This window comes from Mesoplodon bidens (genome assembly GCF_964165515.1).
Source record: "Mesoplodon bidens genome assembly, chromosome: 13".
Lineage (NCBI taxonomy): Eukaryota > Metazoa > Chordata > Mammalia > Artiodactyla > Ziphiidae > Mesoplodon > Mesoplodon bidens.
The window spans coordinates 6,201,021-6,225,416 of record NC_138169.1 but is presented as its reverse complement, the minus strand read 5'-3'; the positions used below and the strand labels follow the sequence as shown (position 1 = coordinate 6,225,416).

General features: G+C 53.9%; 1 protein-coding gene across 30 annotated transcripts in view; it reads right to left on the bottom strand.

Annotated features, from left to right (window-relative positions):
- The window catches only part of NCOR2 (nuclear receptor corepressor 2), a 224,689-nt gene extending 212,709 nt beyond the window's left edge, over positions 1-11,980 (bottom strand). For 11 of the 30 annotated variants that reach the window (XM_081251898.1, XM_081251902.1, XM_081251901.1 and 8 more), the window contains exon 1: positions 11,758-11,979. The gene's annotated coding sequence lies outside the window, so the exon portion shown is untranslated. Of the gene's footprint in view, positions 1-11,757 lie in introns of all 30 variants that reach the window. The other 19 variants (XM_081251922.1, XM_081251913.1, XM_081251914.1 and 16 more) reach the window with 4 other exon arrangements.
- Between the last annotated feature and the right edge of the window lie 12,416 nt (positions 11,981-24,396).

Here is a 24,396-nt window from a genome sequence, read left to right as displayed (position 1 = left end):
AGCAAGCCCCTTCCTGTGTGACCTTACTTAACGCTCCCAATAGCCTCGAGAGATGAGCCATCTGACTGTGCCCATTTCGTGGATGGGAAAACTGAGGCCTGAAGTAGCCAGGACCTTATTATCTCAAACCTCAGCCACTCCAGAGCTCAGGAATCAGCTCTGCTCTGCAGGGGACTGTCATGACCACCCACAGGAAAGACAGGGAGGGAGCAGCTGAAGGCCCAGCGACCTCCGGGGGTCTGAGGAGGGCCACAGGTGAGGGAAAAGGTATCAGATGCAGGGAAAGGCAGACAACTTGGGATCCCAAGACATCCTGCATTGGGATGCCAGGTCAGGCCACGCCCAGCCAGAACCTGACATTCGACACATTTATTGGGCACCTACTGTGTGTCCAGAGCTGTTCTAGAATGGCGATGCAGCAGGGAATGTGGACCAAAGTCCCTGCCCTTCTGGAACATGCATTCTAGCAGGGATGACAGACAACAGCAAGTTAAACAAATAAAACCATAGTTCATCAGAAGGAGACACATGAAGGAGGGAAGGAGAGGGCTTGAGGAGGAGAGGGTACGATTTTAATTAAGACCAGAGAAGGACCCACAGAAAAGGTGACATCTGAGCAAAGATGGCAGAGAAATGACGCAAGTCGCACGGACACCTGGGGGAAGAGTGTTGCAGGCAGAACAAGTGCAAAGATCCTGAGGCAGACACATGTCAGGTAAATTTCAACAAGGAGGTCAGTGTGGCTGGTACAGAGTGGGAACAAGGGGAACAGATCAGAAAGGGAATTGGTGGAGGGTGGGAGGGGCGGGGCACAGACTGTGCAGGGACTTTTAAGCAAGATAAAGAGTTGGCTTTTATGCTGTCTGAGATGGGAGGGCTCTGAGCACAGGAGGGACAGGCCTAAAAGAAAACCCTCTGGCTGCCATGTGGGGAACAGATGGTCAGGCTGACTGGTGAGGAGGCTACTGCAATAGTCCAAGCAAGTGATGATGAGCGCTGTATTAGGTTCCTGGAGCTGCTGTAACAACTCATCACAAACTAGGGGGCTTAAAACAATACAAATTTATTCTCTCATAGCTATGGAGGTCAGAAGTCTGAAATCAAGGTGTCGGGTGGAGTGGTCCCTTCTGGAGGCTCCGAGGGAGTCTGTTCCATGGATCTAGCCAGCAATCCTCGGCTTGTAGACGCATCACTCCATTCTCTGCCTCCGTCTTCACACGACTTTCTATTCTTATAAGGACACCAGTCCTACTGGATTTAAGGCCACCCTACTCCAGCACGACCTCATCTTAACTAATTACATCTGCAGCGACCCTATTTCCAAGTACGGTCTCCTTCTGAGGTTCTGGGAAGCACATGAATTGGGGGAGGGGACACTATTCCACCCAGTACGGTGGCCTAGATGGAGTGCAGGCAGCAGAAGTGGGCAGAAGTGAAAATGGTTAAGAATACTTAGGAGGGTGGCAGACGGTGTCGGTGGGTGTGGGGGGCAGGGAAAAGTGGGCGCCTCCCAATCTCTCCCCCCGCTTTCATCCTCCCCTAGTTTAACTGGTCACAGGAGTTACCCAGGAGTCACCACCACACATAATTCCCACCAGGACCCCACCCTGCAAACCTGGCCCAAGCCCCCAGGACCCTGGCGACCCCTGACTCCCGCTGGCCTCTGCAGCATCCCTCCAGGGCCCCCGCTCCGCTCCTGGCCCGGTGGTGGCCGGTGGCTTGGCAGACAAGCCCCACTGAGCCCCAGGGCAGCACGTCCCCGACCCCCCACCTTGGCCCAGCAGGCTCGCCTCGTTAGCCTAACGAGCAGGGCTGCGGTGCCAGGCAGTTGCCATGGCCACGGGGACAGCAGCACTGGGCGATGCTCCCGGAGGGTCTGCGGCGGGCACCAGAGTTCAGCGTGAGGACAAGCAGGGACCCCCGAGGCACCCCCTCCCCACGGGGCCCCCTGCTGTGTGCACCCTCAGGCCTGGCCTCAGGGACTTCTGACTGCCAGCATCTCTCAGAGAGGCCCCCTGGGCCACAAAGAAAAATCCACTCCCCTCCCACCCACCCCTCCTGACCTCCTGGCCAGAAGTCCCCCCTCCCCCGCCAACACAGCACACAGTTATTGCAGGGGTGGCCGCCAAGGGGAGGTCGGAGGTCAGCAGACGCCGGGGCAGACAGGCCTCCAAGGCAGTGAGAAGGGCCTGGATTTCATGCAAGAAGTGCCGGGAGGCCCTGAGGGCTCATGGGGCTCTGAGTCAGGTCAGGGCACTCACCCACAGGGTCCACCCAGCAGCTCTGCACAGAACAGACTGGGGGCAGGATGGAGGCTTCTGCAGGCACTGGGCGGGTGAGAGGGCAGCTGGGGTGACCCCCAGCTCTCTGGCTCGGCCCCACACTCAAGGAGGAAGCCCAGGCTGGGGGGTCGGGGGGCGAGGGGGGACCGCGGGTCCGTTTGGGGACAGATCGGGCCTGAAGCCCCTTTGGGACAAAGGGGAGGAGGCTGCTGGATCTACCTGCCTGGCCCCAGGGTGGGCTCCGAGGGTTTACGAGCCGCAGACAGGAAGGAGAGGGACTAAGACTCGGCCTGAAGGACGCACTCACGCCTCAAATGGCCCCTCAGCTCCCTTTTCCTCACCAGACCCTCTGAGGTCGTGTGTCATTCATCACCCCATTTCACTGGTGAGTAAACTGAGAAGCTCTGCACAGAGGCTCCATTACTTGTCCTAGGCTGCATCGCACAGCCAATAAGAGGCAGACACCGGACTCCGCCCCGTGGCTCATTTGAGCTCTGTTCACAAGCCCTAAAACACAAACACACGTCACCAAAAACCAAGCCAACCCCAGGAGACAGGAGGCAGAGAGCCTGGGCCCCCGGGTCTCCGGGAGACACACCCACACATGCCCTCCAGTGGGTGGCCAGTTGCCGGTCTCATCTGATTCCACCCGTCGGTTACTTTTTCCCCCACTTCCTTTGCAGCTCAGAGGAATATCCCAGGGTCAACAGAAGGAAGCAGAAACACTGGAAAGCATCCACAGAGCACCAAGGCTGGAACCGGAGCCCAGGGGCCCCTCCATGCGGACACACCCGCAGCACTGCCACCGCAACAATTCCAAGATCCCTGGGCCCCGGGTATGGAACAGACGGGAGTGACCCTCCACCCAGGAGTGGTAAGCTTGTCACCTACCCCACTGCAGGGTCTTCCCTCAGGCCAAGTGGCCCCCAAGGGCCCCGGGGCCTCCAATAGGAATCCTGCACCTTCCAACCCGCTCACGGTCACCTTCCCAAGTCTGACCCAGGATGGACACCCAAAGACCCTGGTTCTTGCCCAGGGTATGACCTTGGTTAAGACACTCCCTGGGGCCTTGATTTCCTTCTGGAATCATCTGTTAGGAGACCACCCACCCACCACCCCGCAGGCACGCAGGGGGCACAAACCTGGAAACATCTCGCAGTGTTTTCCTCTTCCCTACTCCTGTCTGCTCCAGCCCACCCCTCAAGAACTGAGACAACTGTCAGGAATGCATAGGGTAAGGTAAAATCAGAGAGCAAGGGGCTTCCCTGGTGGCACAGTGGTTAAGAATCCGCCTCCCAATGCAGGGGACACGGGTTCGAGCCCTGTTCTGGGAAGATCCCACACGCCGCGGAGCAACTAAGCCCGTGCGCCACAACTACTGAGCCTGCATGCCACAACTACTGAAGCCCACGCGCCACAACTACTGAAGCCCACGCACCACAACTACTGAAGCCCACGCGCCTAAAGCCCATGCTCCGCAACAAGAGAAGCCACCACAATGAGAAGCCCGTGCAGTGCAATGACGGGTAGCCCCTGCTGGCTGCAACTAGAGAAAGCCCACGCGCAGCAACAAAGACCCAACGTTGCCAAAAAATAAACTAATTAATTAATTATTTAAAAAATCAGAAAGCAAGGTCAAGACAAAAAGAAAAATCAGGGACAAACCAATCTGAAATCAGGATGAAGTTGGTAAAACCAAAACACAGACCAGATCAGATTGCTGAAGGCAGGCTGCAAACTTGGCTCCGAGCATCCTAACACTCAAAGAGGGAAACAAGATGGATTAGAGACTTTGCAAAAATTTGTGAAAACTATGTAGCACCACACAGAAGGTGTTACAGCAACTCTGTAGCGCCGGACAGAAGGGATTATAGCCTCAAACATCATCTGAGAGGCCAAAAAATGGTGCCAAAGGTCATCTGCTTTAACCATCCCCACTGCCCTACTGCATTCTACAACAGCATCAGCGTAACTCAGCAAGAACAGCGAGCCAGGCAGAAGGAGGGGTTTTGGGGCCTGCTTGGTGCGACCCTCAAACTCATCAGGGCCCCAGTTTCCTTGACATAACCCTGGAAGGTTATGCTGAAGTTAAAAAGAATGTGGGAGGGGCTTCCCTGGTGGCGCAGTGGTTGAGAGTCCGCCTGCCGATGCAGGGGACATGGGTTCGTGCCCCGGTCCAGGAGGATCCCACATGCCGCGGAGCGGCTGGGCCCGTGAGCCATGGCCGCTGAGCCTGCGCGTCCAGAGCCTGTGCTCCGCAACGGGAGAGGCCACAACAGTGAGAGGCCCGTGTACCGCAAAAAAAAAAAAAAAAAGACTGTGGGAGCTCTCTATCAGGGGTCGGCAAACGTCTTCTGTAAAGAGCAGTAGAATCAATATTCTAGCCTTTGGAGGCCTTCCGGCCTCTGTCCCAACTCCTCAATTTTGCTGCTATAGCCTGAAAACCACCACAGACTAAACATGAATGGATGGGCATGGCTGCGTTCCAATAAAACTTTACTTCCAGACACTGAAATTTGAATTTCACTTAATTTCACATGTCACAAAATACTCTTCTCCTGTTTATTTTTTTCAACCATCAAAAAATGTAAAAACCATTCTTAGCTTGCGCACCATATAAAAAAGCGGAGGTGGGCTGGATTTGGCCCGCGGGCCGTAGTTTGCTAACCCCTGCTCTCTATATATTCCAGAATAAACTCCTAAGATGTATTATAATTTAAAGGAGGAAAGTAAGATGTGAATAGGATGTGGTATCATTTGTGTGCTTGTTTTTAAACGGAGCACACACATCCAAGTCCCTGTCAGGCGGACATATGGCCAGAGTATCTCTGAGAGGAAACTTTTCCCACGTGTATCTGCCTTGGGGGACAGAAATGGGAGGGTAGCAACAGGAATGAGACTTACTTCGACACCTCTGGGCTCTGTTTTAATTTTTTAACAGGCCCATGCTTTTTCTTGTAGTAAAACACATTTTTATAAAGCCCGAGGCAAGTAGCAGGGTTTCAGTGCGTTACTTTTTGGTTTTCTGTATTTTTCAAATGAAAAATAAAAGTAACGTTATCCCCCGTGCCAAAAAAAAAGTTAATCTAGTTGTTATCTACATGGAAAGACATCCATAATGTGTTAATTCATAGCAGAAAAACATATGGACCATGGCGGCCCCTATGGGAAGCAGGCCTTCCGGATGTATCTGCAGGTGCAGAAACAGACAAGGCGGGGGCTGGACCATCATCTCTACGAACCGGGATTCCTCTGAGCCTGAGTCCAAGACCCATGGACCTGAGCTCAGCTCACAGTGGGAGCTGCCCACACTTTGCACAGACCTGGGGCTGTCTCCTGTGCTCGAGAAATGACAGCCAGGGAAGGAAGTGGGGGACACTGAGCCAGCTCTCCAGTCTCAGGGACAGTGGCCTGGTAGGACCAAGAAGGGTGAGAACATCCAGCCAGTGGCCTGAATACAGGCGTCTAGTCCTGAGTCAACAGAGAAAGCAAGGCTCTAAGGTCAAGCTGCCCAAGAGGGACGGTGCCCACTACTCACATTTTAAATGTATTAAAATCATGTAGCAGGGTTTCCCTGGTGGCGCAGTGGTTGAGAATCTGCCTGCCAATGCAGGGGACACGGGTTCGAGCCCTGGTCTGGGAGGATCCCACATGCCGTGGAGCGACTGGGCCCGTGAGCCACAACTACTGAGCCTGCGCGTTCGGAGCCTGTGCTCCGCAACAGGAGAGGCCGCGACAGTGAGAGGCCCGCGCACCGCGATGAAGAGTGGCCCCCGCTCGCCGCAACTAGAGAAAGCCCTCGCACAGAGACGAAGACCCAATGCAGCCAAATAAATAAATAACATAAATTAAAAAAAAAAATCATGTAGCAAATAACATTCGGATCCTAGATGGCATTAGCATCTCTTCAGGTGCTCGGTGCCACCTGAAGAGTGGAGAGTGGCTAAGGTGTTGGGCAGATGGGGCAGGTCCGGAACGTTCGCACCATCACAGAAAGGTCTCCTGGTCAGAGCTGCCCCAGAGGCTGGTGGGACAGGAGGGGGTGGGGACATTAGGAACGGGGGCAAGGGGAGGTGGACGGAGGGCACAGGAGCCTGGGCCAGCACCCAGGAGAGCCTCAGGCTTTGCTGGGAAACAGGACCACAGAAGGGGGTGTGTCCTTCCAAGATGACAAGGATACAGTGGCACCAGGCAGAGAAAAAACACGCAAAAGAAGGAAAACACTCAGCTGCTAAGAGCCAGGCCCTGCTCCCATACACAGAATCTTGTTTCATCATCCAGTCCTGGGCCTTCTGATCAGGCACAGCCACATGTGGCTTTTTAAATTTAAGTTAATTAACATGGAATAAAATTACCAGTTCCGACAGCGCTAGCCACATTTCAAGCGCTCAAGAGCCACACACACCTAGTGGCTACGGGACAGCAAAGATCTAGAACAGTTCCCACCATCGCTGGGAGCGACTGGGCAGTGCAGCTGTGGACGGTCCTCTGAGGGAGCGTTATTTTCCACCCCTCCCCCACTTAAGGATAAGGAAACTGAGGCCGCAAGTTCAGAGACTTCGCTGAGTTTTTAACTGAGGGAAGCAGGATTTGAATCAGGTCTGACTTCAAAGGAGCCCTTTCTAGAACCATCCCCGCCCCCCGCTGCCAGGTGAAGGGGAAGCTCGGCCCTCCCCCAGGAGGCTCCCTGTGTCCTCCCCATCAGGCTTCCCCACACTTTCCAGGCTGCCCAAGCGCTCCAAGTTCAGTGCCTGACAGGCGCTGGGGGATTAAAGGCGGAATGGAAAACCTCAGCCTTCAGGGGCCCAGGGAGAGAGCTGGGCACATCTGTGAATCACCAACCAGCCCGACAGGAGAGGAGCCTGCCGCCTCCAGAGAGCAACAAGCCCAGGCCTGGGGCTCAGGTGAAGAGACTATGCCATGAGAGGATCCCTCCCAGCAGCCCTTTAGAGGGAGGAAGGGGTTGTGTCCAACCAGCCTGTCAGTGAGGACCTGGGGTGAACAATAAATTCTACAGCGGGAAGCCTTTCCTCTCCAATGGTTGGTGGGGGGCAAAGTAGCAACAGCTCCTGTGATATATCATGACATCCATCGGGTCCTCACAACAATAAAATCAGAAGTAGCATCATCATCATCATCATCATCATCATCATCATCATCCCCATCTTAGAGATGAGCAAACTGAGGCTCAGAGAAGTTAGGTAACCAGTCCAGAGTCACACAGCTTGAAACTGTAGGGCTGAACATCAAACTCAGCGCTCTCACTTTCAGCCCCTTAATCCTCTCCCCTACCCCCAGTGGGCCCTGTGCCCAGTGTACAGGCCAGGGCACCCGAACTTTCAGAGGGGCAGGGACCAGCCCCAGGGCACTCTGCTTGCGTACCGCTAAGCCGGGACTTCAACTCACCAGAACTTGAAATGATCAGAGGTGCGGATCTCGGACAAAACACTCCCAGACTGTCCTCTACTGTTGGTTTAGGATGATTCTTTATGGATCTTTAAACCGAAAGTTCCTTCCCCCAGGGCTAGCCTGAGCCCAGCTGGGCGTGGTGGTATGGAAGTGCCCAGGCAGAAAAGCCTCACTTTGGTCTAAAAGAAAGATAATGATGATGATTTTGATCATCATAAGCAAAAGTCACACAACCATGCAACCCTGGGCTGGCCTGGCACCTCTGACCTGCGCCCTCATCTGGAAAATGGGAAAAAGCTGTCATCTGCCCCAGGACCTCTCAAGGTCTCCAGCTACAAAGTACCCCAGGGCTGCCCGCCAGCGTACAGGCACTCATCTGATGCAGCTTTCTGGAGTCTCGTTATATGCCATGCTAAATAATTCAAAACCATGTTTTCATTTCAAAATAAACACAGCCCCATCGCCAGAGCGAATGCCAAATTTGCATGAATGTTTAAGATAAAAGGAGACTTCAAAGAAACTTCAGACCTGCCTCTGGCACTGCCCCTCCCCAAATCCTAGAAAGAACAAGTTCTCAGTCTCCTGCCCCCTGGGGCAAAGATCTGCAGGTGCTGCTCAAATAAGAAACATAATTTCTTTTTTCCTATCCTCTATGGCAGCTCCACAGAGCAGGTCTGCAGTATGTTCATTCTTGCTGCACCAAAGCGACCATGAGTAATGCCAGGTCTTAATTCTTGGTTCCGCATCCAAACTGTGTGACCTTGGGCAAGTCATTTAACCTCTCTGTGTTTCAATTTCACCATCTATAAAATGGGATAATAATAGCCCTGACTTCACAGGATGGTAATGAAGAGTAAAGGGGTAGATTCCCGTTGAGGGCAGATCCTGGCACATAGTAAGTGCTTTCTATGTGTCGGCTGTTATTACTATTGCATTATACATAGTATTTTCCAGCTCCTAGGCCAAAAGTTCACTTGACAGGTCGTAAAGTCCCTTCCCCCCCTCTCCAAGGATCACTTCTCTGGGGGCTCCACATACCCACCCATGGGACAAGCCTTTTAAGATGACACCCCTGGCCTGACCCTGGGCAGCTTGGCCCTCCCCAAGCAGCAGCCCAGGCTCAGGTCCCCTCCTGGCCCCCTTTCCTGGGTGCCTGGGGCAGGAATGACCAGTTCCCGCAAGCTGTTCCCCTTGCAGGGAGTCCAGTCTCGGAGGTGGCACCTGGGGAGGCTGCCGTTGGCATTAGAGAGATGAAGAGGAAACAGAGGAGGAGGGAAAAACACACACAAATAAAAGCTCTCAACCCCCTACTGTCAGAGGCAGCATTTGATGTGGGGGACTTTCTGTTCTCAGAGCTGCTGGAAGGAAGCGGTGAGAGTCCCAGCTCTCCTGCCTGTGCATCTCTGCTTCTTAAGAAGGGAGCCCCCTCCAACTTCTCCACCCACAGGCCTCAGGTCTGGGTGGGAACACAGCACAAGGTACCTCCCCCCTGCAACTCGCAGTCGGGGGTGGGGGTGGGGGGATCCGGACCAGGCAGCCTCCACATCCAGCCTGAATGGCAAGACGCTGGGGGCCGGGACTCCTGGGGCCTCCTTCCATCGCCAGCCAGCGGGCAAGCCGGCCAATCCTCCCACCCCCATGCCCTGGGAACAATCAAGCCTTCCCAGATCGGGCCTTTCACGCAGCTAAATTCGTGTTTGCAGAGCTCTCAGAAATCTTTAGGAGGTGGTATGAGTATTATTAATTGGGTGAAAAGAACGGATTATGCCAAATAAATCCTTCCCACGTAGCCAAACCCTCGCTGAGGGAGGGAGGGGGGTGCGCGCAGCCCCACGAGGGGTCTCCATCCCTCAGCGGGGCCTGACAGCCACATTACCATTTACATGGATTTATCAATAGTATTGATCCCGGAGCAAGCGTAAATAGCTCGGTGGGAAGAGGCCGGGGCTGGAGCCCGCTGCGTTCCCGCCCCCACGTCTGGGTACCGCAGACTCCCCGGGCACCCAGCGGCGGCGGCGGTGGTTAAGTTTCCAAGCAGGGACAAGGCAGCCGGCGCGGGGAAGCCAGACAGCGCCCGGGATGCCCTGGCAGCCGCCCCACCGCCGCCGCCGCCGCCGCTTCCCAGCTCACCGCCGGCTCCGGGCCAGCCGGACTCGGTCTGTGCATCTGTTCAATGGGCTGAAGGCGCCACCTGCCCTTCTCGGTCCTCACCGGGAAAAGCAAAGGGAGGTGCAAAGAAGGCCCCTTCCCTTCCCCAGATCTCCAGGCAAAATGCAAGGCAGCCCCTTCTCACAAAATGTCCAGGCCATTGGATTAAAGGCCAAGTTTTAGAACCCAGGAATCATAATAACAACAGTGGTTGTCGTAACACATATACAAATACCTTGTCTGTATTACCACCTCACTTCTCACAACAACCTTCTGAACTCGGTACTATTTTTACCCCACTTTACAGACGAGAAGCCTGAGGCACAGAGAAGTTGAGTAATGTGTCCAGGGTCACACTGCCAGTAAAGTGGCAAAAGTATGATTCCAACCCAAGGCGTTGAGTTGCAGAGTCGGCTGTGAAAGGCTCAGCTATCCCAGCTCACATCTCTTCCTTTCTGAGGGCTCTCCCTGCATCCACCAATCCAAAAAAAAAAAAAAAAAAAAAGAAAGAAAGAAAGAAAAAGAAAAAAAAAAGGCCACCCACGACGAGGTACACAACAATGCCCTGGGACGCCCTCCCAGCTCACTCCTGGCCCGGAGAGCCCCTTCTATCAAAGCAGCCGCGGGGACCCAGATCTGGTTTTAAAAGGGCAAAGTCAAGGCCACCGATAACACAACCCAACGAGCCCAGAACTCCACAGGGATCCTCTCCCCTTCCCTCCTCCCTGCCTCCCTCACACATCCTTCCTCCAAATCTGCAAAAGGGAAAAAAAAAAAATCATAATAAAACCAGTTCTCACCAACAGGGGTGGAGGAGGAGGGGGAGGAAGGGAGGAGGCTGAGCCGACAGAACAGATCCGCCTCCGCTGCCTGCACCAGACCCTCGGAGAGCAGGAGCGCACGACAGGCGGCGGGAGGGCCCTCGCTGCCAAAAAAATAAACCTACAATGTAAAAATAACGCCGGGCGCCCCACGCTAATTGGGCCCGGGCGACAGCAGCTCACAGGTACAGCGTGTCTCGCCCGCCCGCCCGCCTGCCTAGCCCTCTCTCCCTCCCTCGGGCTTTTTCCTGCAAGCGTCCGGGGTAGGGAAGGCGCGCCCCACGGGTCCCTCCCACTCCCCTCCAAGTCTCTGGGGGTGCTACCCCAGCACCAGGGCCTGGGGCCTCCGGGTCCAGCCCAAGTGGGATCAGCTCCGAATTCCAACTTCCCAAACTAGTGGCATCCCAAGTATCCGCACAGCCTGGGGGAGGGACCAGGAGGCGGCCCAATGAGGCGTCACCAGCCGCGGGAGGCAGGCCCAGACACCAGGAACACCAGCCCACGGGGGAGGGGGGAGCAAGGGGTGCCTCTCCCCGGAGACCCCCATCCAGAGCCCTCCGGTCCCTCGCCCAGGAGCGCCACCGCCAACACCACCACCCCCGGTGGCGGGAACCCCCCCAGGCGCCTTCCGCAGCAGCCAGGCCGGGGAGCCGAGGGTGCCATCTCCAGGGGTTCTCCAAAGCCGCACTGCCCGCTGGAAAATAAGGCGCAGTGTCACCCCCCCAAGTCCGAGGCCGCTTGGGGAGGAGGGAGGCGCATGGCGGCCATGCCCCCAGGGCCGTGGCATACGGTGGGGGGCTGCCCTACGCAGTTCCAGGGCGCCCCTCGCCCGCCCACCCCCACGCTACTTCCCTCCTGCCCGCCCCCTCACTGGGGAGCTGGAGTTCCCCTAAGTTCCCCGGCACCTCCACGCACGCGGGCCGCAGTGTCTACGAGGCGCCTCACTCCCCAGCAGGCCACCCCCGAGAGCGCCAACTCGGGAGTGCAGGGGCCCCGCCAACTCCGCCGCGTGCGCCGCCCGATCTTCCCCGATTCCCCCGGAAGCGCGCCCTGCGCCTCACCCCGGCCCTTCGCGGGGACCCCCGGCCCCAACTCACCTCACGGAGGTGGAGGCGGCGGCGCCCGAGCACGGGGCGCGCTCGGGCTGCCCGGGCGCTCAGGCAAGTGGCGGTGCCGATCGGGCTGGGGGCGCGCAGCAGGCCCGGCCTCCAGCCGGGGCGCGATCCTCCCGCCGCCGCCTCCTAGGGCGCCAGCCCCGCGTCCCTGGTCCGCAACTTGGCGCGCATCGCGGGGCGCAGGGCGCGGGCGCACGGCTCGGGCGGGGCGCGGGCGGACGCGGGGCTCCGGTGCGGCCCGGCCTGCCCGCGGCTCCGCTCCGCGGCGGGAGCGGCGGCGGCGGCGGCGGCGGCGGCGGCGGTGGCGGCGGTGGCGGCGGCGGCGGCGGCGGGAGGGGGAGGAGGGGGCGGGGCAGGAGCCCGGGAGGCGGCGGCTCGGGCTCCCGGCTCCTGGCTCCCCGCCCGCACAGACGCGCCCCGGCCCGGCCCCCTCGGGCTCCTTAAAGGGCCCGCGTCGCCACCCCTGGGCCTGCGCTCACCCACTCGCGCGTGCACAGGCTGCCACACAGATACACACACACTTGGGCGCGACGCCGAGTTTCTTTTTAGCAGCTCCGCGAAGGAGGAAGGAGGGGGAAAGCGCCTCCCCATCCCGCCCCCTCCTCCTCCTGCGGGCCGTACGCCTTCCTCCTCCCCAGCCGCAGATACTTCTCTGGAATAGCGTTTCAGCTATTAAATTATAACTCAGGAGCGGCCAGTGGATGGGGAGGGGTCATATGGGGAGGGCCACACACAGGGCCTTTAAGGGACCCACACAGCTGTGCAGCGCCACCCACGGTGGAGCTCGCTCTTGGGGCTCTGGCACACAGTAGGGCGCAGAACTCTCACCAGTGGACATTCACACACTGGGCCTCAGCAGAGAGAACATCTAACCCAGGTGAACACGTGAGGAAACTCACAAACCCCCGCAGACGTGAGCGTAGCCTAGGACTTAGACTCATAAGACATAAGGCCACCCACAGATAAACCCCGGACACAGACAGGAGTTCACACACGCAGGCATACACACACACACACACACACACACACACGAATGTCCGTTTCTAGAGGGCGAGGATTTCTGCCCTTTCACAGTAGGGACGCAGTGCGTTGCGTGAACTCCCATTTGGGGACTTTCAGGGACACAAATGCACAGACACGATGCTGCAAGCTTGTGGTCGGGCACACACAGCACGAGTAGGTAGGGTCACAGACGAGCACACATGTGGACACTCGCCCGCGCACACGCAGGCGCTCACCGCTCCAACAGGAGCCCCACTGGCTGCCCTGACAACGGTGTGTCCTCATTTACCCTCCTCCTGCCCCTCCCAGACAGCCCTCTCAAACCCGGGGAGATCTTTTAAACAGCAGAGGGCACTGGGAGCCCCAGACCGGGACCCTCCCTCCTCCTCTGCTTTCCCCTAAGATGTACGAGAGTTTGAATTTTTTTTTTTTTCAGTTCAACTTTCCTTTTTTGGAGCGACGTCTCAGCAGATTCAGTTCTGCCATCTGCCAACATCTGAGAACCCCCAGGGGGAGTGGGGTATGGCTGCGGTGGGGAGGCGGCCATGCGGTTTCCAGGGGCTGGGCGTGCCTCTGCCTCCAGCCGGCCTGCAGGGGTTGCCAGCTGCCCTGGCAGCACTGTGTCCCTCTCGGCCTCAGGATTCTCGGGTCCTTTTTTCCTGGGGAGGGTCGGGGGGAGCACCTGAGGCTGAGGAAATCTGGAAAAAGGGAAGTGTCTGTGGAGGGGCAGTTTGCAGTTTGGAACAGAAGTGGGGGGGGTCTCAGGTCAACGGCCCCTCCCTTCCCATCCTCATCCCACCAGCTCCAGAGCTGCCCGACCAGAGCGTGGGAACCCACAGGTCAAAAGCCAGACCTAAGGAAGGAAGGACTAGCCTTCCAGAGGGGTCTGGGGGAGGGAAGGGAGGGCAGGAACTGGGGAGCCCTCCTCAGCCCTCCCACCAGGCAGGCTCCTGAGCCCTCACCCTCAACCCCTGGTCACCTGAGAACACTCCCCAGGATTTGCATTTCAATGAGATTCTGCTCTGGGATTTGGCACTGAAGAGAAGGGTTTGGGGTAAATTCAGGGGTTCCTTCTTCCAGCTTCTGCCTCCCAAGGGTTGCCGTGGGGCTCTGGCTGAGTCTAGGGGCATAGGAGGGAGTCAGGCAGGCAGGGGGACTGTCAGCTTTGTAATGTCCCAGGGGTCACATGGAAACCCCTCGAAGAGCCAAGTAGAGACTCAACCGTCGGTGTCCTCTGGACCAACCCCATGACAGATGGAAACGCCCAGGCCAGGAGAAGGGGCGGCATTTTTCTGCAGAAGACTGGCCTCTTGCCCACTCCTGTCTCTCTGGTTATTAATCTCATCCTCATGGGCTGCAGGGAGCAACACAAGTGCATGTCCTCAGAGCTCATGAATTCCCTCCAGAAACCCTCAGATGGGGGCTTGGGGGCTCCTGAGATGGGTCCCACAATACAGATGGGGAAACTGAGGCCCTGGGAGGTTAAGAAGCTAACTTGCTGGACTCACTCAGCTAGCAATTCCAGATGGGTGCTCTGAACCCTGACTCTGGAAGGATGAGGTGGAAGAGGTCTCAGCTGAGCCCCTGTACCCAGCCCCCCACAGATTGCATCCCATGCCCTGAGTGCTACTCTGTGTTCTGCATCTTTCGCTACTGGGCTCTGAGCAGCAACCCCAGGGATCCACATGTAACTAATGGGAACAGCAGCTTTGAAAAATTGTCGAACACTCTGGCCCACAAACAGCCTCTCTGGAGGGCCCCTACACCCCTCGGGAATGAGGGTTAGCTAAGAGCTTCTAATGTATGCATCCAAGGGGTTCTGGCCTGAATGGAGCCAAATTCTGCCTTAGGTTCAGATCCCACTGTCCCCCTTCCAATCATTCAACCTTTTCCTCCTAAATACCTGGCAAACTATTAAGCTCATCCCTGCCTCAGGACCTTTGCACTTGCTGTTCCCTCTGCCTGAGACAGCAATCTTCTAACGTCCAGTCCCAGGTCAATATCACCTCCTTAGAAAGGCCCTCACTGAACCTCTATCTAAAACCCCCAAGGCACTCTCTAACCCATCCCCTTATTCCTTTTCCTCACCATCTTTCGCCATCTAAAATTATCTTGGGCATGTTGCTTATATATTATCTTTTGTCATCAGAATGTCAGCTCTATGAGAGCAGACACCTCATCTGTCTGGCTCACTGCTGTATCCCCAGCACATAGTAGGCACTCAATTAAAATGTATTGAGGGACTTCTCTTGTGGCGCAGTGGATAAGACTCTGTGCTCCCAATGCAGGGGGCCCGGGTTCGATCTAGATCCCACATGCATGCCACAACTAAGAGTTCGCATGCCACAACTAAGGAGCCCACGTGCCGCAACTAAGGAGCCCGCCTGCCGCAACTAAGACCCAGCACAACCAAATAAATAGATAAATATATTTTTTAAATGTATTGAAAATGAGGGAACAAATGAATAAATGAATACAACACAGGGGAGAAGGGGGCTGGCTGGGGGTCAGGCTTGGCCCTGGAGAATCCAGAAACAAGGGGGGATGGCTGGCCTGTTTTCTAGCACTCACTCCTCTGGGATATTTCAGAGTCGAGCCTTTACTTCCCTCCATCTCTCATCCTCTAGGTAGAGGGAGGCGGGGGGGGGGGGGAGTTGCTCCCCGAGCACAGCCCAGGGCCTGACACCCAGGAGATGCCCATTCAGGGTCACTGAGTCCATATGGAAAGCCACGGTGTCAGATCAAACTTCCAGCCACTCCAGTGGCTGGAAAAAAGCCCCCCTGGCCAACCCTGGAGAAACCAGGCATTTAAAGGGTAAGAACACAGGCTGCAGGGCATGGTGCCCTAAGCCTCCTTGACCCCAGTGGCCCCAAGAGCTTCCCAGGCTGGCTGGTCGGAGCACCCACAAAGGAAGCCCCTCACTCTCAGGACCTCTATCAGCGACAAGCCAAAAGATGCTCAGATGAGCATCACAGGGGCAAGCCTCACATGCACATCAGAACAGTGTAGACACAGGAGATCTTACATATACTTTTCATACTTTTGATGTGCTTTAAAATGGGAAGGGCAGGGACTTCCCTGGTGGTCCAGTGGTTAGGACTTCACACTTCCACTGCAGGGGGCCCAGGTTCGATCCCTAGGCAGGGAGGGAACTGGGATCCCGCAAGCCATGCTGCACAGAGCACGGCCAAAATAAATTAATTAATTAATTTAATATAATATAATATAATATAATATAATGGGGAGGGCAAACGCAAAAGCCCACAGGGCTTGGCAGGAACAGCAGGTCTGTGAGTGGAGGAGAGGTGAGTAATTGGCACACCCCATGCCTGTCCCCAGACACTCAGAGCCACCCTCTATTTAAAACACAAGCATGGCCAAGCCAAACAGCAAATGCCTGGGTGGGCCACAGTCTGCAGGGGCCAGCTTGTTTGTGACCCTGCAAAGCCTTCGCTCCCCAGGCTGGTTTTCTACTCAGTGACCCATGCTTCCCACCCCTGGTGGAGGGGCCGGGTACGGGCGGGAAGTGGAAACTTCTAAGTGGACAGGGAACCCTTTTCCAGAAGTATGGGCAGGAGGAGGGAAAGCCTGGTTTCAATGAATGCATCCCAGCTTTGGTCATTCAGTATGTATTTTAGTAAGCGCCTACTGTATGCCAGGGGCTGTGAGAGGGAAGAGCAAAGGAGATCAAGCCCAGCCTCAGGGACGGGCATACGGCGGGGAGTCGACACTCAAAATCAAAGTTATGTCAATTCCTGTGTGCTAAAAGTCCGTTAAAGGGAAAGAAAAATATGCTGGTGTTTGAAGGATATTTAAATTTCACGACACAGAGGATTTTGGAAAGGACGGGGATTTCCCCAAATCCCCGTCCTTTCCTGCACAGGGGAGTCCAGGGTGCCCCTCCAATCTCACAGTCCTGCAAAAGTATCACTGAGAATGTCATTCAGAGCCACCAGCCACCCCCCACTTCACTGCAAGTAACTGCCGTGTCACCCCCGGCTTCCTCTGAGGTCTGTGCCTTTATTTATGACACTGTGTTCATTTCAGAAAGAAGGAAGCAGGGAACGAGATCAAGCCCCTGTCTGATAGGCCTGATTATATCTGAAGATAAACAACTCATTTTCTCCCAGGGCTGCACTTCTGGGGTGTTCTGTTCCCCTGCCCATCTGCTTGAGTCTTTGCTCTTAGGGGCCAGTGGGATACGAAGAGAGACATCCAGGGAGGAAGATGGTCCCCGTAGGGCTGCTCGTGGTGGCCAGAGGTCAGGGCTGCCAGAATGGACGTCAACGGGGCAGGCTGTGTGGAGCCTGGGCGTTCCTCCAATGAAACATTCGGCAGCCGTGGACAAGCACAGAACAGGCTGTGCATTCTGATGTGGGCAGAGCTCCAAGATACATTGTTTAGCACAAAAGCAGGTACAGACCTGGGCGTGCAGTGGGGTACCTCATGCACAAAATAGAAAGGGGAATAAGTGTGCAGCTACATGCTCGTCTGTGCATGGCTACTTCCGGAAGGGTATTTATTAATTCAGGAGTACCTGCTGTGTGGTAGTCACCATGTGAACTAGGCTCAGGGAATTCTGCCGTGACTGAAATAGGCAAAGTCCCTGCCCTCCTGGAGCTGACATTCTGAAGGTCGAGATGCATAAGGAAAACGAAACAAATGTATCATACGCTGTATTAGGAGGTGGTATCTGCTCTGAGAAAAAGTAAGTCAGGAAAGAAAGACACAGTAGAGGTGAGGGAGGGAACCATGCGTGCAGTATCTAGGCAAAAGCCCAATGTGCAGAGGGCACAGCCAGTTCAAAGGCCCTGGGGTGGGAATGTGCCTGGTGTATTCAGGGAACAAGAGTGAGGCCAGTAGGAGGAGAATGAATGAGTGCACAGCGAGGATGGAGGGATGCTGTGGGAGCTTGGATGGTAAAAGGACGCACAAGAGACTGATACTAGGCGTTGCCTCTGGGTGGAGGGGGCGCGCCTGGGAGTTGGGGTTCGGATGCGGGGTGGGGCGGGGGGACGGCAATTTGCTTTGACCACATCCCGAGTGGACTGTTTAAAGATGCATATTGAAAGTTCTTTTTTATTTTTTTTTAAGCTTGGACATCTGGTTTTGGACATCCCTGCATGCGCTTCTGGATTTTTTCTTGAGATTCAAGGAGGTCTCCTTTCTGGCATCTTTGCACCACATTTGCTGTTTTCCAGCCTCCCAGAGAATGTTAGGAATTAGCCCCTGGGTGGCCTGACCTCCCGGTTGGTCCTGGGAAACCAGCAAAAGCCCCAGCCTTCCCAGGGTGGTGGCTGTGCGTGGACGTCCAGGCAGTGTAAGAATCCACATTGCAGGGGTTACCACATGCGGTTCTCAGAGCAGCTCTGCCTTGAACCTCCCTGCATATGGGCCTAGAGCACAGGCCCCTGGTCAAGTCAAGATCAGAACTCAGAGGCCTGTCCACAGCCGGAGAGGCTGGAAGTCTTGGAGCTGGGCATGTGTGTCTTTCCTGGGTCCCCTCTGGCTTTTACCCAACAGAACCAATAATAACTCTCATTTTAAAAATATCAATGTGGGGCTTCCCTGGTGGCGCAGTGGTTGAGAATCTGCCTGCCAATGCAGGGGACACGGGTTCAAGCCCTGGTCTGGGAAGATCCCACATGCCGCAGAGCAACTGGGCCCGTGAGCCACAACTACTGAGCCTGCGCATCTGGAGCCTGTGCTCCGCAACAAGAGAGGCCATGACAGTGAGAGGCCCGCGCACTGCGATGAAGAGTGGCCCCCACTTGCCACAACTAGAGAAAGCCCTCGCACAGAAACGAAGACCCAACACAGCCAAAAATAAATAAATAAATAAATTTATTTAAAAAAAAAAAAAAAAAAAAAAAAAAAAAAAAATATCAATGTGGCAGGTTCAACTGACTCAGAAGGGCCCTCCAGGCCTCTCAGCGCCCTCGGGAATTACTGAAGACCCAGCACTGCGTGTGCAAAGTGTGCACAGCCCTAAAATCCCAAGGGAGGGTCCATCTAGCAAGCAAGAGCAAGTTGAAATGGAAAGGATTCATGGTTTTGAATCAGACAGATCTGGGTTCTACTCCCAACTCTGACACCTCATTAAGTCACTCAACAAACATGTATTAGGCTGGCCCCATGACCCAGCAGTGAACGGGACTCACATGGAGCTGGCTTTCTGCCAGGGCAGTGTCTATTTCTCCCTCCTCCTGGCGTGCCTTCCTGGACAGCAGAAGCCAACACTTATGTTTTCCAGACTCCCTTGCAGCGAGAGTTCTGTGTGGATTCTGGTTCCAGCAATCCACAGGTAGCTCTAGAATTCAGGACAGTTATCCACGGGGTAGAGAGAGAATCCAGCCATTGGACTAGGTGCACTGTAGTGGGGCAGGTTCTGGAACTGGCATCTGAGGGCAGCACCTCATTCAGAGGGTGGCTTCCCGAGGGCAGCAGCTCCCCTGGCAGTCCAGCTCTGCAGTGTGTCTCTGAGTGTCATTGTCTGGAAGCTTTGCCTCAAGTACAGAGGCCACTTAATACCCTGAATGGCATTAACACCCTTAATATCCTTCAACCACCAGAGCCCATTCTCTTCCATGTGAGATTTAGGGACTCAGAAAACAAACAAGTGGGACTTTCCTGGCAGTCCAGTGGTTAAGAATTCACCTTCCAATGCAGGGGTGCAGGTTCCATCCCTGGTCGCAGAGCTAAGATCGCACATGCCTCGTGGCCAAAAAACCAAAACATAAAACAGAAGCTATATTGAAACAAATTCAATAAAGACTTTAAAAATGGTCCACATCAAAAAAAACTTTAAAAAAAAAAAGAAAAGAAAACAAGCAAAGAAAGAAAGAATAAGGTTAAAAATGGTGGTGATTGCCAAAAGGAAGCTACTCAGGGACCAAGAAACCTGGAGGGAAGAAGGGAGAAGGACAGGCTTGAGGTTAGGTAATCAGGGAGGAAAGGCCTCCCTAAGGAGGTGACATCTAAGGTGGCATGCAGAGGTTGAGAAGGAGGCAGGTATGCAAAGGCCATACCGTGGGAAGTGACTCGGTGTGTTCAAAGAATGGATAGAAGCCCAGAGTGGCTGGAGTGTTAGGAGAGGCAACCCATTTTACTTCCCTGGGCCTCAGTTTTCCTCATCTGTAAAATGACTCACTGCCTGGCCAGCCTTAACAGGTGGTTTCAGGAATTCAGTGAGCAAAGACAGCCGAACACCCTTCAGAACTCCAAAGAGCTGGGGCACTTCAAAATCTTAAAGATCTTTCTTCAAGAGCTCTTTCTATAATGAGCCTTGAGCTAGCTCAGCATTTCCCAGGGTTTATTGACCTACAAGAGCTGCATAGCATAATGGTTAGACACACATACCCTGGAACCATACTGCCCGGCTATGTGACCTTGGGCAAGTTACTCAACCTCTCTGAGCCTGTTTCCTAATCTGTAAAATGGGGAACAATAACAGACCATCCCTCATAGGATTACTGTGAAAATTAAATGAATCAATGTGTGTAGATCAGGCAATGTCTGGCACATAGTCTTTTATAAGCATAAACCCTTTATGGTATTTCACTGAACCTCATAACCTGGTAAGATTGGAACTGCTACCATCCCCCCTATACAGATGGGAAAATTAAGGCACAGATGACGAAACTAAGGCTCAGAGAGGTAAATCACCAGCTCAAAGCCATCAATGGGAAGCAATTCACCTTTAACCCCAGCTCTATCTGACTCCTGAGCCTTCCCTGCACCATCCCACAAGATCCAGTTGGGTCATTGCTTTGACTGTAATTTCCACTGCTCAGAGGAGGCATTCATACCAGTGATCGAATGGGGGTGCAGGATTGATGTCCCCGTGCCCAAAAATATGGCTCACTGTCCCCACCTTGGTCCCCTGTGCATTAGAACATTACTCAGAATCTGGTGGGTATGACTCATCATTGTCATAGCACCTGCCATGCCAGAACAATCAGTTTCACTAGACTATGTTGAACAGGCAAGAAAGCAAGAGGGACAGCAGCAGGGGAGGGAAAGAGCCTGGGGGAGACTACCCTGACTCCCCCCAACCTCATCATCCCCACCCTCCCCGTCTCTGACGCTGCTCCAACACACTGGCCACCTCAAACACACCCAGAATGCTGCCTCAGGACCTTTGCACTAACTATTCCCTCTACCTGGAATGTTTTTTCCCAGATGGCCATGACTTGCTGTCTCACCTCCTACATGTCTTTGATGAAATGGTGTCTTCCTACTCTTTCTAAAACAAGCCCCTCCCCAAAGCTCTCAATCCTCCTCTCCTGCTTAACTTTCCTCCTGGTACTTATCACCTGGAGACCTGAGACACACTCCCTGATCTCACAGGGACCATCTTCTGGTGAGAGGCATCAGACAAATAAACAAATCAATACACAATGGCATGTTGTAATATCAGCTAGTATTGAAGGAAGAAGAATAAAGCAGAGGGTGACAGAGGGTGGTCAGGGAAGGCCTCTTTGAAAGGAGAGAGCCAGCCATGAGGATATCCATGGAAAAGGCATTTTAGGCAGGGGGTACAGCAAGTGCAAAGGTCCTGAGGTAGAACAGATGAGCCTGGCAAATATGAATGTCCTTGTACGCCACACAAGGAGTCCAGACTTCCCCTATCAGCACTGGGGAGACCCTGAAGGGTTTTCAGTAGGACTGTGGTCAGGTCTGGGTCACGTTTCAGAACAGTTATCCTTTTGAGCAGCACGAGGTGGGAGGCCTTGCAGTGAGAAATGATGTGTCAGGTCAGGGGCAGTGAAGTGGGGAAGAGGAAACAGATGTCGGGGAGGTTCAGAAGGCAGGATGTAGATGACCCATCCCCCCGGCATCCAAGCACAGGGGGAGACCTGCAGGGCTGGGCATGGAGACAAGTCTGGGCCAGGCGAAGGGAGTGGAGCCCGTTTGTACCTGTAAAACTGTTTGCTTTGGCAGCTGCGTGGAGGAAAAATTTCAGTTTATGTTCCCTGTGCTTCCTTTGAAGCTATTTATGGAAAGGCTTACACTGAGGGTGCAAGGCCCATCTTGTTCTCAAGGTCATCGGAGTCCAAGCCAAGCCGGTGAAGGGTGTCTGATGCAGGTGGATCAGGCCTCCTCTCATCCCATCTCATTATCATTCTTAACTTCTCCTTGCCTCAGTTTCCTCCTCTGTGAAATGGGTATCATATAAGCCCTTTCCTCTTCGAGTGGGCCTGAAATTTTTTTTTTTTTTTGGCTGCATTGGGTCTTCATTGCTGCTCTCAGGCTTCTCATTGCAGGCTTCTCTTGTTGCAGAGCACGGGCTCCAGGGGCATAGGCTTCAGTAGCTGCAGCACGTGGGCTCAGTAGCTGTGGCATGTGGGTCCTAGAGCGCAGGGGCTTCAGTAGTTGCAGTGCCTGGGCTCAGTAGTTGTGGCTTGTGGGCTCTAGAGTGCAGGCTTAGTAGTTGTGGCACACGGGCTTAGTTGCTCCGTGGCATGTGGGATCTTCCCACACCAGGGATCGAACCTGTGTCCCCTGCATTGGCAGGTGGATTCTTAACCACCGTGCCACCAGGGAAGTCCTGGGCCTGAAAATTAGATGAGATGCTGATGTAAAGTCTTTAGCACAGTGTTGGGGCCACATAAATGTCAACCTTACTCATTTTATTAGTGGTTACCAGGAAGGGGAGAGGTGGGCGTGGGCTGGAGGAATCAGGGATGACTTCCTGGCAGAGGCATGACTAGTGCTGGGACTGGTTAATAACAGCTAGGGCTGGCTGGGCTCTTACAACATGCCAAGTTCATGCTTGAACTTCCTGAATCCGTGTAAGAACCCTTAGAGGTAAACACAATTATCAGCTTCTTGTTATAAATCTCCTGTAGCTGCTATAACAAATTATCACAAACATCATAGCTTAAAACAACACAAACCTATTACTTTACAGTTCTGGAATCAGAAGTCTGAAATGAATCTCATAGGGCTAAAATCAAGATGTCTGCAAGGCTGTGTTCTTTTCGAGGCTTTGAGAAGAATCCATTTCCCTGCTTTTACCAGCTTTTAGAAATTGGTGGCCCTGCATCCCTCCGACCCCTGCTTCAGCGTCACATCTGCTTCTCTGACTCTGACTCTCCTGCCTCCCTCTTATAGGGACCCTTGTGATTACATTGGGCCCCTGGATAATCCAGGATAATCTCCCTTTTCTGAGATCCTTAACGGAATCACATCTGCAAAGTCCCTTTGTCATGTAAAGTCACATATTCACAGGTTCCGGGGATTAGGGTGTGGACATCTTTGAGGAGGTCATTATCTTGTCTATCACACCCATTTTATACACCAGAAAACCAAGGTGAGAGAATCAGCCCAAGGTCACCTGGCTCAAGAGTAGAGCACTGGCCTTGAACCAGGTCTCTCAGACTGCAGGGCTGACAGTCACCACCCTTTCGGGATTCTGGCTTTGCTGTGTTTATCATTTGAACCTGCATCTGGGTGCTCCAGCCACCCTGCTTCACCAATTATTTAACAAATATTCACTGAACACTTATTTTGTTCCAGGCACTGGAGATACAGCAGCAACCAAGACAGGAGAACATTCCTATCTGCATGAAGCTGACAGTCACTCAGTTGTATCCATTACAATCCAAGTAACAAAGCCCAGCACACAGCAGCTTGAACAATGAGATCATCTGTTATTTCACAGAGCAGGAAATCAGGAGGAGGAGGTAGTTCGGAGTTTGGTTTATTAAGTGCCACTGTCATGGACCCCCAGTTTCTTTCCATCTTTTTTGTTTCCCATCCTCAACTTTGTTCTCTTCTCAAATTCCCTTATGATCACAAAATGGCTGTCAGCTAATACATCCAGACACAACAGCCAGTAGTACCTGGAGAACAAGAAACCTTTCCCCAAAGCCCGCTGCCGCCTTTTGCTCATGTATCATTGGCTAGAACTGGGTGCCATGCCCATGGCTTAACCAATCTCTGGAAGAGGAACTGTGATCAGATAAATTGCCTGAGACCAATCTGGCTCCTCCCCAGAGCTGGGAATGTGTCGCACTGTGTCACATGAAGAGGCATGGGCCTTTAAATAAAACCAGGCTCCCACAGCAAGAAAGAAGGGGATAATTACTCACTCATCCAATCGCCTGAGTTCATATCCTGGCTCTGCCATGCTCCCTCTGGCCTCAGTTTTCTTATCTGTAAAATGGGTATAATAATGGGACCTAATTCATAGGATTGTTATGAGAATAAAAGGAGTCAATGCCTGTAAAGCCTAGCTCTCAACATACCTCAGCTACTATTACTTTTCCTTCAACCTACTCCTCAGGGTGGGGCTCAGAATATCAATTCTTATTCCATTGCCTTGACTCTAGAAGATGTTTTTCTAGTTTCTCCCCAAATTAAAATGGAAAGCTGCCCCAAATGACTGTACTTCAAGACCCCATCCTAGAAGCCAGTGGGGAAAGGACTCATGTGAGCCCTCTTCCCAGAACCAACAATAATTTTAGAGGTACTCACTAAGAGCTGGGTGCTGGCTAAGTGTCTGGCACACAGGACCTCTCTCAAGTTCACCTTTATCAGCTGCCAGTAACAGGTGAGGCCCAGAGACACAGAGCAACTTGGCTCAGGTTACCAAGAGCAGAAGCAGAGAAGTA